Genomic DNA, 15,881 nt, shown 5'->3' on the forward strand with positions numbered 1-15,881 from the left:
TGTTTTCTTTAGCTTTTCCATTTCTTTCTTGTTGTTTTTGGAGACTTATTGATTTGTACATGGGTTTTGCTCTGTATATTTTCTCAAAGAAAAGAAAAGAAGAGACTAAAGATATAAGAAAGAAGAGAAGTTAATGAAGCTTTAGTTGAAGTGTTAGATGATATCTTCTCTCCACCACATTGTTCATGGTCTCTTAGTGCTAAAAAAAAAGAGGGGGGAGGGGGCCAAAACGATGCCATTTTGGCATCACGGCAGGAAGCACCGCAGGGTGCCCTGGCAGGGGATCTGGACTCGTCACATTTCACCCACCTTTTTTATTTCTCTTTCCAAATCTCTATCCACATAACCTAAGGTAGTGTTTTGTTGCCTGGAATGATTGCAAGCTTAAATAGAATGGCTAATCTTTGACTTTCCAATAAAATGTCCATTCTCCTAAATTAGAGAATATGATGATTTCATTCCAAATTTCCAATGTATATTTGTTCATTTTTATCGAACCAAACACGAGAATAGATGTTACGACAGACTAAATTTTTTCCATTATAGAGTTTATTATATGCTTCATTTTATTGGCAAAATATTATTCTACATTTCAAAGTTTATAAGATTCCTCAGTTGCATCTTTCTAGTCCCCTGCAGAACTTAGGTATGAAATGTTCAGTTACATTTGATCACGCGGACATGGAATTAGTAAGTACCAAACTATAATGCAATGTCCAATTTAGTTTTTTATTTTTCTAAAATTAATATGGTGAGGAATATTTTCTGATCGATACCTGGATATGACAACACTTTCAAACTAGGATGATGACAAAAATGAAGCTCGTACAATTGCCTTAGATGAAATCAAGAACGTGTTGAAAACTGTATGTTATGTTCATGATTTACCTTTAGCTCAGGCATGGGTCCCATGCAAGGTAGGTTGCCCATGTAGGGCTTTGGTTGATGGTGGCATCCTTGGTGTAAGTTGTCATTACAACAAACATGACTATAAAGACTTTTGTAATGTCAATTCTTTGAATCACTTAAAGAAAGGCATAGGGGTTGTTGGAAGAGCACTTTTGTCCACTAATATGGTATTCTATAGGGATGTAACCCAACTTAGCCTAACTGAGTACCCCTAATTGGCACATTATGCACTAGAGGTTGGATTAAAGGGTTACTTCACGATATGCTTGCAGAGCATTTACACTGAAAATGATGATTACGTGCTAGAGTTCTTTTTGCCTGTGAGCAACGAAACCAATGAAAACCCCCATACCTCATTGATGAAAATATTGGAAACAATGAGGAAAGATTTCGGTACTCTTAGGGTTGTTTCTAGAAAAGAATTGGGGAAGAATTACATATTTTGAATAAATTGGTATTCAAAATGGTGAGAAACTTGATCTTGTTCAAATGCCTCAGACTACTATATCTTTGCCTCAGTCAGAACCCTTACAAAGTGAAGTTGAGGTAATGCAAGTGGATTAATCAAATCAACCATCACTGAACGCCATAAATATTGGAAGTAATGTTGGGGATATAGAACGTAACAACATTACTATTACTTGTACGCAAGAGAAAAGCACAGTAAAGGCGTCAAAAAGAAAAGGCAACAAATCTGGAGTCAAAATTAAAATTTCTTTAGAAGATATCCTACAAACTTCAAAAATGAAACTCAAGGATGCTATGGAAAACCTCCAAGGTATGCTTGCACTTTCATAAAATAAAATATAATGTTGCTTGTGATCTTGGTAGTTATTTCAACTAGATGGACTCTTCTATAAACAAATAGAAAGTAATATCTATTATTTGGATTCTTCCTTTTGCAGTTAGCAAATCTACATTGAAGCGTGCATGTAGAGAATATGGTATTGACAGGTGGCCACCTGGCAATATAAAAAGTCTGGTTGCTCTTAGACCAATGAATCAGCCCCGTGTGTTGATCTAGAACAAAGTTCACAATTGAATCTTGATGATCTTCCTTCTGCTCAACCCTCAGCTAGTATTGTTCACACCGAGCCACATGATACAACGATGCAAAATGCCAATGTTGTGACTATAAAAGCAAAAATGCAGAAGATAATGCAATTAAATTTCGTCTGTCTTTGTCATCGAGGCTCATAGAGTTGCAGCAAAAAGTGGCAGAGAGGCTAAACCTAGAAGCTGGACCTTATTATGTCAAGTATAAAGATGACGACGGTGATTTGGTTTTAATAGCTTGTGATGGGGACTTACGAGATTATATGTGCATTTCTAGATTGGAAGGCAAAACTTGTGTTGTGGTATTGCTTGAACCAAAGTTACCAATTGCTGATCATCTATAAAAGGGGATTGGTCTATTCATTTCCAAGTTTACCTAGAGATGCACATTTATTTCATTGGTTATCTATCACCCTCCTTAAGACGTTATTTTTTGCCCCTTACAATTTGATGGCAACGCTTCCCCACAATCAGTACTAACTATTTAAAATGGAAAATTTTATCCATACATAAAATTTATATGAGTTTTGCTACATCTCTCTATTTCATCACTCCCAAGAATAAGTTGGCCAAAGTGTGTCAATTTATTGGGTAAATTACAAACACACTTCTTGAGACTTGTTTAAAATACAGAATGTTCTTTGTAGTTTTGGAAATTACATCTTACTCTTAAGTTTCTAGTCGTATAACAAATGATCCATTTCATTAATTAAGTCAATTAATAGTTTTTAATAATGTCATAAATATATTTCCATTAGCAATTTATGTAATTTTATTGTTGGATAGAAGAGTAATTAGAAATTTTATTTTTTTGTTCATTATGTTAAACAAATAATTTTGATAAGGAAGTATTTGTAATTTTCAAAATCATTGGGGTAACCAATATTTTAAATAAACTTTAGGGTGTATGTTTGTAATTTACTTTAATTTATTTTGAAAAAATTACAAATCAATGATATTTTCACAAAATATTTATAAATTAATAAAAAAGTTTATAACTAATTGTGGGGATATATTTTTTGGGTTGTCCACGTGGCCGAGTGTCGCGACCCAAACCCGCCCCTGTTGGTTTAGTGTCGTAACCGACTAGTAATCCATGATTACCAAAGGCCTACTTAACAGTAGAACAGTAATAGGGCTAGCGAAAGCCCATATATAAGAAAATAAAACGTCCAACGAGCTGTGAAGACTTAAATAAAACAAAATGAATTTTATATACACCATGGCAAGGTTGCATACCAAAATATAAACAAAAGAGGGATTACACTCCCAACATCAACAGATGCACAAAAACTAAAACCATTTATGACATATGATTGAATCTCAATAGGGTGATCTCTGGGCCACCCAAAAGCCTCAACACTTGATCGATAGGAACCTCGCAGTGAGGCAAAAAAGCTAGCTTGACAAAACTGAGGTAAGGTTGACGCCATTATGTCCCCTCCTGCACTGGATCACCTATATATATATATATATATATACAAGAATGAGCTAGAGCCTTGTGAATAATAATAATGTAAAGAGATTATGAATGATGTCCTTATTGTAATCCAAATCAGTTATTTATAATAGTAAATAGAAAATCAGTATCAATTGCATAGCAGATTCATATTTCGTACAGAAACATAGCGGTCATACGTGGTACATCCAATAGCAAAATAGTATAGACGGTCCTGAAGACCGAACAGACAGTCATGAAGACTGAACAGTCATATATGACGGCCATCAATATAGTAAACAGAAGTTTGAAAAATTGGAACTGACAGAGATCTTTGTAACAATAACAGTAAACAGATGCTACGGATGCCACGGATATAGTTCAAGAAAACAGGACAATCATTCATTGAAACAGAAGAATCATTTCAAAATTGGAGTATTGCATAAGTTAGAAAATACTCATAATTGAACATATCTTTGCAATAGTGTTACTCACAGTTGGCTCCGTGAAACATGTGGTTGGGATGCAACGTTTGACTTACATAAACACATGCAAGCATAACACGTTTAGTTCATAGTCCAATCAACTAGTTGGTTCTTCAATCTATTCAACTTTATCATTACTTATTTGTTTGGTTAGCCTTAATTGTTCTTTATTCTCTTTTATGCCTGTGAAATGCATATAAACGTCAAATACATGTGAAAACCATGCTAACGGAGGCCCGAAAGTTGGAAAAATGAAGTAGAAAAATGAAACCAAACTGACTTGAAAACCGCGCGTGCGGTGTGCCTTGGCCGCACTTGCGGAACTCCCAACGTGCAATTATTTCAGAATGTGCAGCCTCCTCTGCTTTGTTTTTCACACGTGCAGAACTCCTTGCCGCACGTGCAGTTCTGGGCAAAAATCTGTCCAAAAATCTGTTATAATTTGGAACTTCCTTTTTTCACAATTGACTTCAATTTTTATGCAAATCAAAGCCCAAAACCCTTTAAAACATGTTGAATGAACAATTTCTAACTTCAAATTAAACCATGTCTTCAAAACAAACCCATTTGCATTGAAAAGAAAAAGATCAAAACTTTGAATTTAAGGGCAAAATCAAGAACCATGGAAATATAAATTTGCAAGCTGAAAATTCATGAATTTCTTCCTCCATCTACAAGAATCATGCTAGAAACAAGTAATTGAACAAGAATGATGCTATGTATAACAAAATCTTTAACTATTTCTTTCAATTTCTCCCTTTAGGGTTCTTGACATGAAGTACACCATCCAATCCCTAATTTACCACTTAGATTCTACAAGTTCAAGGATAAACCACCTAGATTCAAGAGTTTAGAGAAGAGTTCTTACCTTAAAGGGTTAGTTTGATGAATATTTGTTCAATTCCCCTCTTTTCCTCCTTATTCCTCTTGCTCTCCCAAGTCTCTAGAACTCTCTCTTTTCTTTTTCTTAGATTTAGTCTCTCTTTCTCCCTTACCTATTGTTGAGCTCCAAACACAAAATATCTACCTCTAATATCCTTAACCAAATTTTAAGCTTAAATCAATTTAAATCAAATTCCCTTAATCAAGTCAATCCTCATTATAACCTAATTTAGCTTAGCCCAAACTTACTCGTATTAAGGTGAATTAGGATCTAACCACTTAGTCCAACATTTAATTTTAACCTTATGGTTTAATGATTCAGACAAGTCTTTATCACATACTAACATATCTGTCAAATAAAACATGATTCAAATAGCGCATGGTACATAAGTAACACACATATAAGCATATAAGTCACGTATAAGCACATAATTAAGGTAAATCCACAGAATTAATAGTTAATTAGGACAGTGGCTGTTATATTGAGGTTGTTAGCTGAGGTGCCACAAAGATGGAACAAGTCGCCGAGATATTCCAAGATATTTGGATAAATGACAAGAGTCGTAGATGACATCAAGCTACCTATTTGGATAGAGATGAGACTCTTGAGGAAATTCATCTAATCTAAATAGTGTGAGTTGTGATAAATGTTATCCTTGTAAAGGATAGAGTCCCATGAAATAAGATTTCTATGGGAAGTTGGACACTAACCATTATAAAAGTGAGGCACTCCCGTGGATCTAAAGTATGCTTTTATTGGTTATGCTTTTGAATGTGAATTGTTTACTTGTTTGATATTTTCGAGAGATAAGTTGACTGACTTGATCATCGGAGTGCTCCTGGGTGGACAAACTACCATGGTATTCTCATCTTCTTATTGGCAGGTGGTTGGCTCAATCTATTCTGCCGCACTCTCTCCAGCTAAGTTCCCTGTTTGGTTGTGTGGTCGGAAATCAACACCCACAATTTGGCGTCATCTATGGAAACTTAGTAGGAATAGATGGCCACCATCGTGCAAGATCAACGTATCAACAACGAAAAGTTTAGCAAAGATGGAGAATGCATCAATATTGACGGAATGAAGACCCTTCTAGAAGGGATGAATGCAAAGATAAGGGGGCATGAGCGCTCCTGAGGAGATGAAGACAACCTTTAAGTAGAAAAGACATCGACCTAGATGAAGCAGATCTAAGATAGAAGAGCATGGCCTAGGTAAAGTAGATCCATGATGGAAAAACATAGCCTAGGTGGAGCAAATCCAAGATGGAATAGCATGGCCTAGGTGGAGCAAATCCCGAATGGAATAGCATGGCCTAGGTTGTCACGCCTCAAAATAATTGCTATAAACCATCCATAATATTAATTACATAACAACACATGATGAAATAATTATTTTTCGTTTATCCCAATTACTTGTACAAGAGGGTGACATATGTAGATATAAATTTACAAGTCTAACCCTGAATCTATAGCATATGTTACAACAAAAGGTAAGATATGGAGGTAAAACAGATAAATGAATGTACTAAAGGCTTATGACTTTTCAAGACAACGCTTGGTTACAACAAAAGTGGACTTAAGTCCAATATAGTTAAAGCCCTTGGCTTGTATAAAAATAAATACAGTAAATACACAAAAGAAGCTCTCGCTCCAAGTTCTCTTAAGCTATTGCCTTGGCGGAAGCATATCATCAGCACTTGAAATGTTTTTCCCACGTAGGGTGAGCCAAAGCCCAGTAGAAATAATTCAACACAATATATGAATCTTAACAAAGTTATAGAACAATTCGTCTCTTTCAAAACCATATAATGTCAGGTTATAAAACAATTCATAATATCCTTTCTCTTTTCATTATAAACAATACTGTGAATACAATATTGTGAATCTCTAAGTACATGTTTGCTAGCAGGCTATACAAGCACTACTCTTTGTCATTTTTACCAGTATTAACCAGAAGGCTCGACACCTATCTGCACGGTTTGCTGGTCGTTCACTAAGAACACATTGGCCAACTTAACATTTGTAACTACACCCCCTACCCAGATTTATCAAGTATTCATATTTTTCTCAAAACAGTATACATTTTCAATGTGTGAATATACAACAATGCCCAATGCAAATGGATGAGAAAACAGTTTCAATTCTCTTAGTTCTCATGTAATATCTACAACAATCATAGCTATCCTCCACCAATAGCCCAAACAGATATCTCTAAACAGATAAATAAATTCCATAAGATAGACTTTCCACTTTCAAAATGTGAGCGATAATATATCTCCAACTCCACCACCTCCATCAATAGCCACATTCTTTCCCTAAATTTTACAAAAAACCAACATCTTCTTTCAATGTTTTCCAACACAAGTCAAAACTCATAGTTTGTACGAAATCTAATTTTCTTTCAAAATCACCTCCGAGTGAAGAAGTCCACTATTTTCCACACATAACAATCATCATCACATCCCCACAACTTTTCCCATGATTTCATTTAACAAAACCCCTCTTTTGATTTCAAAACCAAAACCCTAGATTTTTGTTCAAAATCCCCAAATCACAATATTGTTTTAGAAATAACATATAACTAAGTTGAAACTCATAAGAAGGTGCAAAGAATTCCTACCTCAAGCTTAGGAGATGAAGAAGGAAGAAAAACCCAAAAGTTGACGGAGACGAAACAATGATTTGCTCTGATCAAAACGAAACCCTTGGTAAGCTCTACACTTAATCTCAAAAGAGCAAGGAAAAGCAAGGTAGAAAAGCATGACCTAGGTGAAGCAGATCTTAGATGAAAGAGCACGACCTAGGTGGGCAAATCCCAGATCCCAAAAAACAAGATCTTGGCCTAGATGAGTAGGTCCGAGAAAACAAGAGCTCAGCCTAAGTGATTCCGGAGACAAGATCTCAGCCTAGATGAGTAGGTTTGAGAAGACAAGAGCTTAACCTCAGTGAGCAGATCCTAGATCCTAGAAGACAAGATCTCGGCCAAGATGATTAGGTCCGAGAAGACAAGAGCTCAACCTAAGTGAGCAGATCCTAGATCTAGAAGACAAGATCTTTGTCTAATTGAGTAGGTCCCAGAAGACAAAGCTCATCCTAAGTAAGCAGATCCCAAATCCCAGATCCTAAAAGACAAGATCTCGGCCTAGATGAGTAGGTCTGAGAAAATAAGAGCTCAACCTAAGTGAGTAGATCTCAGATCCTAGAAGACAAGATCTCGGCCTAGATGAGTAAGTTTGAGAAGACAAGAGCTCACCCTAAGTGAGCAGATCCCAGATCCAAAAGACAAGATCTCGACCTACATGAGTAGGTTTGAGAAAACAAGAGCTCAACCTAAGTGAGCAGATCCTAGATCTAGAAGACAAGGTCTCGACCTAGTTGAGTAGATCCGAGAAGACAAGAGCTCAGCCTAAGTGAGTAGATCCTGGATCCCAGTCAGATCCTAGAAGATAAGATCTTGACCTAGTTGAGTAGGTCTGAGAAGCCAAGAGCTCAGCCTAAGTGAGCAAATTCTAAATCCTAGAAGACAAGATCTCGACCTAGATAAGTAGGTCCAAGAAGCCAAGAGCTCAGCCTGAGTGAGCAGATCCCAGATCCTAGAAGACAAGATCTCAGCCTAGATGAGTAGGTTTGAGAAGACAAGAGCTCAACTAAGTGAGTAGATCCCAGATCTAGAAGACAAGATCTTGACCTAGATAAGTAGGTCCGAAAAGACAAGAGCTCAGCCTAAATTAGTAGATACCAGATCCCAAATCCTAGAAGACAAGAACTCGACATATATAGGTAGGTCTGAGAAGCCAAGAGCTTAGCCTAAGTGAGCAGATCCCAGAAGACAAGATCTCAGCCTAGATTATTAGTTCCGAGAAGCTTAGAGCTCAGCCTAAGTGAGCAGATCCCAGATCCAGAAGGCAAGATCTCGGCCAAGATGAGTAGGTCCAAGAAGACAGGAGTTTGACCTAGGTGAACAATTTTGAAAAAATCAAAACTTACCGGAGGCGAACAGAGTTGAGAAAAAACAAAGCTTACCTGAGATTAGAAGATCTTGACGGTAAGATATTGTTAAGGCCTTGGAATGTGGCTTGACAAAATTTAGAGCTCGGCTCTAATGGTGTCAACAACCTTAGCTGAAGTGTTAATAAAATACTAGTATCGACATTGTTCATTACAAAATGTTGTTTATGATTGTGAGAAAAGACTGAAAAAGTCTTAAGGCGATGTTCCTGTGGTGAACAAGGCGATTAACTTAGACTTGCCATGATGGCAGAGTTGAACTAAGTATAAGACGATGTTCCCATGATGAATAAGGCAATTAACTTAGACTTTCCATGATGGCAGAGTTAAACTAAGTATAAGGCGATGTTCCTATGGTGAACAAGGCGATTAACTTAGACTTGCCATGATGGTAGAGTTGAATTAAGTATAAGGTGAGGTTTCAGTATGAAACAAGAAGAAACTTGCCATATTTGGGTTTGTTTTGTGTGAAAAGCCGAGGCAGATAGTACTCTCGGTACACTAATGTCAAGCCTCAAGTGTTTAGTTTAGGCGAGCCAAACGCGATGAGCTCGGTCATGGATATAGATGCATCCCATGGTGAACAAGGAGATTAACTTAGACTTGCAATATTGGTATAGTTGAACTAAGTACAAGGCGATGTTTCAATGTGAAATAAGGCGAAATTTGGTCAGTTTATGTGAAAATCCGAAGTAGATAGTACTCTCGGTACACTAAAGTTAAGCCTTAAGTGTTTAGGTGGGACGAGCCAGACGCGATGACCTCGGTCATGGATGTCTGAGTTAGACTTAGGCAAGAATCAGGTGATGCATCCTTATTGTGAACATAAGGGACACTTAGGTTCACATTAGGGGGCAGGAAACATGAATGAGTATAACACTTGTGAAAATTCTTAGAAAAATGTAACAAGTTGAAGTTATCTGAGATGATAGACAGAAGTTCTATCCATGATAATCCAAGATGACTAATTATTCGAATTTTTCTGATCTAAGATGATTCATTACTATCTGAAGTGTTTTAGTCTGAAATGAATGTTCAAATTATGCTACTTAGAAAGATGAGAAAAAGCCTAAGTATGAAAGCATACAAGGCATAAAGAAAAGGCAATAAGCAATACAGAAACCACATTTAACACTTAGACAAAAAGAGGAATTGCATTGAAAGATGAACTTGTCCCATTACAAAAGAAGGCACATCGGCCCAACATGACATAAATTGTTCTATAGAAAGGATTAAAACTATTCAAAGGAAAAGAAAAAGTACAAATGAAAAGAAAAAAAATCCTAAGTATCAGGAGCACTGTTCTCTAACTGATCGACCTTGGCATTTGGCGTTGTATGTATTCTTTTCAGCCACTATCTCGGTATCGATTTCTAGCATGTTAGCCCTTGAGTGGGAAACGACCCCTAAGCGAGTTAACTTGGGCTTGCCAAGAAGGTAGAGCTGAAACTAAGTTAAAGTGATGTTCTAACGAGGAACTATGTGTTTAACTTAGGCATGTCGGGAAGACAGAGCTGAACTAAGTTAAAGAGATGTTTCAAAAAGAAACAAACGAAACCAACCATGATCTAGCTAGTTTGTACGAAAAGCCAAGGGAGCAGAGAGCAGAGATGAGTTAATGAAGACTGAGTCAGTGATTTAAAAGTGATACTTGGTGAAATTTTCAAAAAAATTTGAGTCTTGCCCTTCTTGATAGGCTTTAGCATCTACTCCTTGCTAGTTATTGCCTCTGCTTGTTTTTTCTCAACTTCGACAGCTTTCTTTTCAGTAGCCTTAGCAATGGCCTCGGCTTTGGCAACAGTAACTTGGTCCTTTTGCTTCATGTGCTTCTCTTCCGAGATGTTAAGTTGTTGGAGGCATGAGCATGTTGGGTTGACTATAAGGAGATGGAGTGGATTGCATAGTTATGACATCAGGGATGTCAGCAAGAAGGTCTTCTACGACAAGAGTTTGGCGAGACATGCCGTCATTGGTTACAGCGATGGTTTCTCGTAGATAGGGTGGTTAGAGGATTATCAAGGTCTAAGGCTGGGAGCTTAGGACCTCATTCTTTTCTGTATCTGGTTCTAGCTGCAAGATTGTCGATAAGTTGATGTTTGCAATGGCATTGAGATGGTGAGTTGATGCGTGGAGCAACTGATAAAGTGCTTGGCTACTAGTCTAGTTCAACTGGTGGAGTTTGAACCTTGGGCACGAATGGAGTATTCATAGTAATTAATGCTTCAAGAACAACGATAATGGTTTGCAAAGGCCAAGAGAAAGAGAGAGTCTGTGGACACAGAAAAAAGAAATGGGAAAGTGAAAAGGTTTTGCTGGAATGGAAAGAGGTGACAGATTGTAATGATTCAAGTTTCTTGGGAGACGTGTGATGGCTGATGTTAGGTGTCATCTAATGGGGCTGTGTATAACGCCCCAAATTTCTAACCCAAATGATAATACAACAATCATGGCTCTTTCAAGGAAATCGAATATAAATCTCCAAACTTACATTACATGATACAATAGTTCTTCATGCAACAATACATTAATCCAACAATAAGTAAATAAACAAATAAATACCCCAAAGGGGTTTACAAGTTTCCAAGGCTTGAGCCTAGTTACACAAAATGGTTATTCAAACCCACACAAACACAACCCTTAGCTTACATACAGAGTCACAGCAAAATGAGAGTATTGTACTCCCAACACACATACTTCCACACCCCTAGTTGGGTGGGATCACCACATCTTTTCCTACACAAAAATCCCGTAGGGTGAGCATAAAGCCCAGTAGGAAATTCTTAACAAAGTATATACATTTTATACAAGTCTCAAGAGATTAAATGCACATGCCATGCTATGCCCTTTTTGAAGATAAATCACATTTTCATCTTTCGAAAACCATCATGCTCAATGATATCATGCAATTTCAATTGTTCAAAACTTAACAATTTATTTCAAGGGCGGTAAATACGATTCTGGTAATCCCTAGGTCGGTGTCTGCAACTAGACTATACAAGTAGTACCAGTTTGTCATTTTTACCAGCATTGATTGGAAGGCTCGACACCTATAATCTGTTATTTTTACCAGTATTAACTGGAAGGCTCGACACCTATCTACACCACCTGTTAAGACTTACCACCGTATTTACCCCAAAACCAATTCATGAAAACTTGTTTCTCAACATTCTTTTCTCAATGTAAGTTTTCAAATCAACTTTCAAAGTTTAATGTAATCAAATGAATTGATATGCCAATAACACAAGATGAATATAAATACTTTTATTCCAATTCATCATCCAAGGAATAACACAATTCCCTCTTCTCAAGTATCCTCAACAATTAGTCATTTCAAGACTATTTCAACGTTTTGAACAATAATTTCCAAAATAAACAACAATTCTCATATTCCCTGAAATTCATCATTTTTATAAATATAAATATAAATAAGAAAATTTTCAAATATCCATTTATTTTGACGCACAAAATAAATATAACAATATCATTCATGGATTTTTAGTCTCTTTAAAAAAAATCCCCAAATTCTAGGTTTTCTCACCAAAACTTTACAACTCAAATCTTTTGAAAGAAAACTTTCCAAAATCATCTTTTCTTCAATCAACGAAGATCAAACCCATAAGATCATTTTAAAAGAACAAGAGACAAACCCACTTTCAAAATCACTCAATTTCTTGAATTAACAATCAATTTTCAAAGCTATCGAAGGATGATTTTGAAAATCATCTAGATCTTGCAAAAATATATATATAATTCTAAGAAAATCCTTATCTCAAGTTTTGAAGAAGAAATGAGATGAAAACTCCAAAATCAACGGTGTCTAGATTCGATCTTCACCACACACAACGAAGCCCTCGAGGAGCTAACCAACTTTGATGAAGAACTTAGGTCCAAATCCTAAAGGATTTGAAGAAATCAAAGATCTTGTGAGGCTTTTGGTAGGAAATGTAGAGAGAAGGGAGAGGAAATATTTTTAGAGAGAGAGAGAGATATACAAAAGTGATTTAACTTCAACCCAAAGAGAGAAGAAAACGGAAAAAAATTCAAATCTCACCAACCCACCGCACCTATCTTTTTAGCAGTGTGCAAGTTGTGCTCTCCCCTAAAATCCACACACGCGGCTTGCTCTCCCACTCGAGCGGACAAGCAACTTTGAATGCATTTTACATTTTTGTTTTGGGGGCGCTGCCCTTGGACTTGCCAAGGGGCGCACCCTGGCGCAGTTGAGGGGTAACACCGCCAAAACAAAAATGCATTCAAAATTGCTTGTCTGCTCGAGCGGAAGAGCAAGCCGCACGTGCGGATTTCAGGGGAGAGCATAGCTTGCACACTGCTAAAAAGACAGGTGCGGGAGTGAGGTGCGGTGGGTTGGTGAGATCCTTTTTTTTTCCCTTTTTTTCTCTCTTTGGGTTAAAGTTGAATCACTTTTGTGTATCTCTCTCTCTCTCTAAAAATATTTCCTCTCCCTTCTCTCTACATTTCCTACCAAAAACCTCACAAGATCTTTGATTTCTTCAAATCCTTTAGGATTTGGACCTAAGTTCTTCATCAAAGTTGGTTAGCTCCTCGAGGGCTTCATTGTGTGCGGTGAAGATTGAGTTTGGACACCGTTGATTTTGGGGTTTTTATCTCATTTCTTCTTCAAAACTTGAGGTAAGGATTTTCTTAGAGTTATATATATATTTTTGCAAGATCTAGATGATTTTCGAAATCATCATTCGATAGCTTTGAAAATTGATTGTTAATTCAAGAAGTTGAGCGATTTTGAAAGTGGGTTTGTCTCTTGTTCTTTTAAAATGATCTTATGGGCTTTGATCTTCGTTGATTGAAGAAAAGATGATTTTGGAAAGTTTTCTTTCAAAAGATTTGAGTTGTATAGTTTTGGTGAGAAAACCTAGAATTTGAGGATTTTTTTTAAAGAGACTGAAAATCCATAAATGATATTGTTATATTTATTTTGTGTGTCAAAATAAATGGATGTTCAGAAAAATTCTTATTTATATTTATATATATGATAAATTTCTAGGAATATGAAAATTGTTGTTCATTTTGGAAATTATTGTTCAAAACGTTGAAATAGTCTTGAAATGACTAATTGTTGAGGATACTTGAGAAGAGGGAATTGTGTTATTCCTTGGATGATGAATTGGAATAAAAGTATTTATATTCATCTTGTGTTATTGACATATCAATTCATTTGATTACATTAAACTTTGAAAATTGATTTGAAAACTTGCATTGAGAAAAGAATGTTGAGAAACAAGTTTTCATGAATTGGTTTTGGGGAAAATACGGTGGTAAGTCTTGACAGGTGGTGTAGATAGGTGTCGAGCCTTCCAGTTAATACTGGTAAAAATGACAGATTATAGGTGTCGAGCTTTCTAGTCAATGCTGATAAAACTGACAAATTGGTACTACTTGTATAGTCTACTTGTAGACACCGACCTAGGGATTACCAGAATCGTATTTACCGCCCTTGAAATAAATTGTTAAGTTTTGAACAACTGAAATTGCATGATATCATTGAGCATGATGGTTTTCAAAAGATGAAAATGTGATTTATCTTCAAAAAGGGCATAGCATGGCATGTGCATTTAATCTCTTGAGACTTGTATAAAATGTATATACTTTGTTAAGAATTTCCTACTGGGCTTTATGCTCACTCTACGGGATTTTTGTGCAGGAAAATATGTGGTGATCCCACCCAACTAGGGGCGTGGAAGTATGTGTGTTGGAAGTATAATGCTCTCATTTTGCTGTGACTCTGTGTGTAAGCTAAGGGTTGTGTTTGTGTGGGTTTGAATAACCGTTTTGTGTAACCAGGCTCAAACCTTGGAAACTTGTAAACCCCTGGGCGGTATTTATTTGTTTATTTACTTGTTGTTGGATTAATGCATTGTTGCATGAAGAACTATTGTATCATGTAATATAAGTTTGGAGATTTATATTCGATTTTCCTTGAAAGAGCCATGATTATTGTATTATCATTTGGGCTAGAAATTTGGGACGTTACAACTTGGTATGTGTCAATTATGGAACGTATTGAGTACCAATGAAAAGGTGACACGTCATGATGTTAGTATGACAGTTGAGATGACAAATTTCGAATCTTGATGTTCTTGAACTAGCGAGTTATGACCTCGGCTAGTAATGCGATCTCGGTTGAGATGATGATCTTAGTTGAGAAGTGCGATCCCGGTTAAGATGTTGATCTCGGTAGAGATGATGCTCTCAGTTGAGATGGCGATCTCGGTTGAGATGATTGATCTTGGTTGACATGATGATCTCGGTTGAGATAATGATTTCAGTTAAGATGTTGATCTTGGTTAAGATGTTGAATTTGGATGGGACAGAACTTGTTTGTTCTTGGTTCCTGATGAGTTGATACTAGGATCTTGATGTTCTTGAACTAGCAAGTCACGATCTCGGCTAGTTGTGCGATCTCGGTTGAGATGTTGATCTTGGATGAAAAAACATATTGGTTCTTGATTTTTGATGAGTGGACATTTTAGTCCTTGTTTCATGAAGTCGATGAGTCATGATCTCAATCGAAGGAGTATCTCTAGCATATTGTTTAGCTGACATGTTGGAAGATCAAGCGATATAAGTTCCATCACCTCAGGTTGTCGAAGTAATAAAACCTATGGGGCAGTTGTGGGGACATATTTTTTGGGTTGTCCACATGGCCGAGATTGTTAGCCAAGGTGCCACGTGAATGGATCAAGCCACTGAGATATAATGTGATCGTATCTGAATCTGAGATACTCAAATAGAGGACAAAAGTCTTAGATGATATCAAGCTACCTATTTGGATAGAGATTGGACTCTCGAGGAAGTTCATCTAATCTGAATAGTGTGAGTTGTGATAGATGTTATCCTTATAAAGGATAGAGTCCCATGAAGTAAGACTTCTAGGGGTAGTTAGACACTGACCATTATAAAAGTGAGGCACCCCCGTGGGTCTAAGGTATGCTTTTATTGGTGATGCTTTTGAATGTGAATTGTTTACTTGTTTAATATCTTTGAAAGATATGTTGACTAACTTGATCGTCAGAGTGCTCCTAAGTAAACAAACCACCACGGTATTCTTGTCTTCTTGTTGGCAG

At 36.7% G+C, this 15,881-nt stretch overlaps 1 long non-coding RNA gene across 1 annotated transcript; it reads left to right on the forward strand.

Moving 5' to 3' along the window:
• Positions 1-408: 408 nt before the first annotated feature.
• LOC145796466 (uncharacterized) lies at positions 409-1,882 on the forward strand. The gene is made up of 2 exons (XR_014336904.1): positions 409-1,687; positions 1,815-1,882. It is a non-coding gene; the product is annotated as an uncharacterized LOC145796466 (long non-coding RNA).
• Positions 1,883-15,881: the final 13,999 nt, after the last annotated feature.

The sequence above is a fragment of the Camellia sinensis genome, chromosome 7, assembly GCF_055761805.1.
Source record: "Camellia sinensis isolate YWXY chromosome 7, ASM5576180v1, whole genome shotgun sequence".
Taxonomy (NCBI): Eukaryota; Viridiplantae; Streptophyta; class Magnoliopsida; order Ericales; family Theaceae; genus Camellia; species Camellia sinensis.